Here is a 4,730-nt window from a genome sequence, read left to right on the forward strand (position 1 = left end):
CTCTTTGACATAGCCAAACAGCCTTCTCCCCACTGCAGGAGGCTCCTGCTATATATAAATATATTCAGCTATCTTCCAAACTAGAAAGAGCAGCCTTCTTTCACCCAGCTTGTAGTCTGTACTTAGCCAGCCCAGGTCCTGGGATAAGCTTCTCTTTCCCCCTCACGACTGTTTAAAATCATTGTTTAGACAGGGTGACAGGATGAGGAATGGAAGGCTACTGCTAATTTGCAGCCTCTCAGACTTCCTAAGAGTAAGAACGCCTGTCAGAAATTTCATTTCATTAAAATCCCTACAGCTCGAGAGCTTTATCTTCCTACTGAGAGCTCACCCTTCCTGATCTTGCCAGCTGGGGACTGGAAATTGCAATCTCTCTGAATCATTGGGAGGATTTTTCGCCTGGCACTTTACAGCACGGAGGCACTCACGCCGTCTGTCCATCCACACATCTGCTTCTCAGCAATTGTGTAACCCTTTGCTCAGTTTTGAGCATTTTTCGGTGATGGGTAAATACCTCAGACCTCTGCAGGGAGGCAGGCTTGCTGGAGGACATGACAAAATGGGTCTTCAGTGAGTCTGGGCACAAACCCTCAGGAAACAGAGCTTGGCTGGTTTGCTTCTCTCCACACAGAATGAATTTGTTATTAGGGCGTTGGTGATGTAGGTTTATGTAGGTCACTGTGACAGTAAAAATGTATCATTTATATCTTCAGCCAGTTTGATCTTCAGCATTTTTAATCTGCAGTATTAGCCTGACTGATTTATTGCTACTTATAAACCACACTGACAAGGACTTCATTTTATCTCCATCCTCAAACACCCTGTGCCTGAAATACAGAAATGCACATTGGCTATTGGCGTAAACGAGAGATTAGTCTCTCTTCTGATCTTGTGATGTTGTCTCTCAGCGCCCTCTTGAATATATATGAGTGATCTAGCCTCTGCCCCAGCCATCTTCTAATGTAAGGAAGCTGTATTATACTTTTCCATTCCTCCTGTAAATCTGGTATTTAATCTCTACATGTATGAGTCTAGACTGCCTTCCAGCCTACATTCCTACTCACATCCCAAGCAGCTTCTCAACCACTTATTCTCTATTACAGTCAGCCACATTAGCTTTCTTATGACATGTAGCGTTGTATTTCCTAGCCTGGACTGTGTACGAGTTCACTGACTGAACACAACCACTTTCCTGGCTACGGCCTTGGTTTTCACACTCACATGCGCACATAAACAATTTAATTCTGACCTGATTTGAACAGCTTCAATGTCGAAAAATGTATTTGGATAGGGGGATGTTCAGGGTTGGCTGCTGAATCCTGTGAACCCCAGGATCCCTCCGTGCTGAGCGCTGTGGCCTAGCCGGAGTACCTGGGGACTCAGGGGTCCCTCTGTCCCGGGCAGAGGCACGGACATCCATACACACAGAGGGCACTAACAGACGGCCACACAGAATACCAGCTGGAGCACTGCCATGAAAGCCAACAAACTCACTTGAACCTAGGTACAGACAGCCCAGTCCTGCTCCCCTCTGGCTGATCAGGACAGAAATTTGGGGGGGGGGCGGCGAGGAATAAACACAGCTGGGTATTGACAGGTGCTGGTGTTTAGACCTCTCCCACATAAACACCCACCATGGTCCCTCCAGCTGCTGCCACCCTCACCTCTTGCATTATCGATCTCTCCAGTTGCTGGCACCAAGGCCTGCTTTCTATGGGTCCTTCCTCCAATTGCTAGCACTTAGGCCTTGGAGCACTGACACACAGGACAGTGAGTGAGATTACACAGAAAAAAAAATAGCTAAGTAAAGGATCTAATAGGATAGACTGCAGTGATAAAGCAGAGGGCTCAGTCAGACAAGCATAGTGACTGGCAGCTTGCTTACAGATGACCTGCCCTTTGATACTGCTCTCCTTTCTGTTTTCCCATGCTTGCTCCTCCCCAGTCCACCCTGGACTGACCACCACCCTTCTTCACCTCTAGTCCTTCCTATAAACACCCCACAATAAATTTTGCGCAGTCCCACAAGCCCCTCCTGACACCCCATAGACAGCTTTTCGCCATCAAGCCTCCCTCAGATACCTCCCCGTGCTTAGGTCAGGCTTGTTCCCTCCTCAGCAGTCACAAAGCTCAGACAGCCACCACCACCACCGCCACCACCACCACCCCCTCCACGGCAGAGGCAATGGTCCATCAGTCAGTGGCTGAAAGAGGTCTGGTTTCTGTTATTGTCTCCGTTATCACCTGCTGTTAGGTTTGTGTATCTGCATGTTTAATTTATCACCCTCCTTGTTATGCGGGGTTTCTTTTAAACTGCAGGGCTTTAACCAGATAATGAAGTGGATGCTCGCACATTCCACACGCCCCCACAATAAACACTTTGCCAGCCCTTGATGCATGAGGTCCCTGTAGAGGGGAGAGGGACCCATGAGTTGAGAAGTTCACGAGTAAGTAGTTTTGTACAAGCAGGAGAGAAAGGCCGCCGAGAGTGAAAAATAGAGCAGGCATCCTAGAATGAGACAGGGCTACACCATCTTTTCAGGGCTACATCATCCCGTGTCTTCTCTAAAGTATGGGTCTCACTCTAATTTGTTGCTGTTTCTGAATATTTCTATGGTTTTACAACGAAAAATACGAAAGCTTTTTCAGAACATGCAAACAGAAGTTTATCACATCACCAACCTGCTGTCGTGGACAGCACAGGAATGGATAGACAAGCTAAAAGATGCTGCCAGAGGAGCTCACTTGAGCAAGAGGCCATCCAAGGAGAAGTTTGGCAGGGCAAAAAGGCACATCTCCACCGTGACTTCAGAGAACGTGTTTCCCTGCTCTGCATCTCACTCCTGTCAAAGTTATGAGAAAACGCAATACCATTCCCAAAGGCAGTTGGCTTGCAGCTTCAGATGACTCCTCTCTCGTTGCCTGGAAATCCCAGGCAGGACCTGGCTCCCCTGCAGAAGTATCTGCATCAATCACATTTAATAAAATCGCACAACAGGTTGGAATTGTGAGTCAGCTTTAGCAGCTGCTTGACATGTATTCCCGTAATGTCTTGAGCGATGATCCAGAATGAGAAATTAGACTACTCCATATGAAAACGTATTCTGCTGATGTTATTAAACTCATCCTAAAGACCACCCTACTGGACTACCTCCCCTTTGACCAAAAGTAATATTGAAGCAAACAAGTCATAGATAAAACATTACCAAAAAAAAAAAAAAACTTTCCAGGAGAGGGATATTTTCTGGCATAGCAACAACAGTGAAGCAACAGGGTCAGTTCCTTTGGCAGTTTCAGGAATAACCACTGGAAGTTTGCTCAAGAGCAAGTTAGGCAAAACAGTTCCCAAGAACAGCTCAGTACAGCTGATTCTGTGCTAAGACATGGGACTGGATCAAACTGGTAGTTCTGGGGGTGAGGCTGAATCAGAAGGGGTAAGGCATGGGGATCAGGCTGATGAGATTTACTGAACATAAGCTAAATAATTTTTCTTTGAGATTCAGATCTCCTCGTTCTATGAGAAATCTTCTTTGCCACGAAGCCCTATGATCGTATTAGAAAACAGCAGTGAATTTACACCCTGGTAGACAGACAGGGTGGGTGTATAGTGGATGTAAACCATCATTAGATTCTGCCAGTCCTGGGCTGTTCCAGGGCCCCGTCACAACTCAGCCCTGGAGGTCTGCCTAAATCACTGCAGTCACTTAGGACTGCAGCAGACATCAGCCATGACCATACCCCAGGACAGAGCAGCCACCCTCACAGCCTCACCCCAAGGCAACCTCCCCTTTCTCCATCAGAAACTCTGCGATGGATCCTTACTGCTACCCTCACAGCACCTGCTGCAGGGAAATACCCCACAAATTGATCTGAGGCTTTTTGGGAGAGCATATTTAAATCCTTGCATCCAGCAATCACTGCAGGACTGATGTTCTCATCCCAGATATTTAGTCTAAGAGAAGTGGAATTCATTTACTTCAGTTCCTATGGGCAAGCACCAGACTTGAAAGCAGACGCCCTGCTCCAATCCACTGCAACTGAACAAATGCTATCTCTAAAATCCCTGTCTACGATTTTAAGGTCATGTGTTCTGAATACATATTCTGTGGTCCACTTCTGACCTAACACAGCCTCTTGCCTTCCTATTTGTATATCTCGGTCTGACACATTGCATTTGGGAATTACTAAAGCCCAATACCATGGTGCTCAGCCACACATTAAATAGCTAATACAGTTGCACTATGCCTCTCTTCCACCGTTGCTAAACCAAACTGCACAGTTCTTTCTGACATATCATTCTGCATCTATTTATCTATACAGGAGGAGATTCATTCAAAGAAAAATCAAACATGGCACAGAAAGACAGGGCAAGATACACAGATGAACTACTGTTAAGCTTTCTACCCACAAGGTAAAGAACAAAAACAGAAGAGATACAGCAAAAACAAAATGTTGAGTCTTCCAAAAAAATCCAAACATCACTAAATGAATAAGGGGAAATTACTGTTTCTTTTTCTGCCCACTATTCCATCCCTCTCTTTTCTTCCTTCCTTCCCTCTCCCACAAAAATAAAAAAAAAAAAAATCTAGAAGTTAACTCCAGCAATTCAGCATTTTTTTTTGTTTTAAGCTATTAAATCATCATTTTTCCTCAAGAAACATTGATAATTTAACTGACAGTTTATTTTAAAAATAAATCAAGCCTTTTGTTGTCATGCAAGTGCCATATTT

Source organism: Cygnus atratus, chromosome 3 (genome assembly GCF_013377495.2).
Source record: "Cygnus atratus isolate AKBS03 ecotype Queensland, Australia chromosome 3, CAtr_DNAZoo_HiC_assembly, whole genome shotgun sequence".
NCBI lineage: Eukaryota > Metazoa > Chordata > Aves > Anseriformes > Anatidae > Cygnus > Cygnus atratus.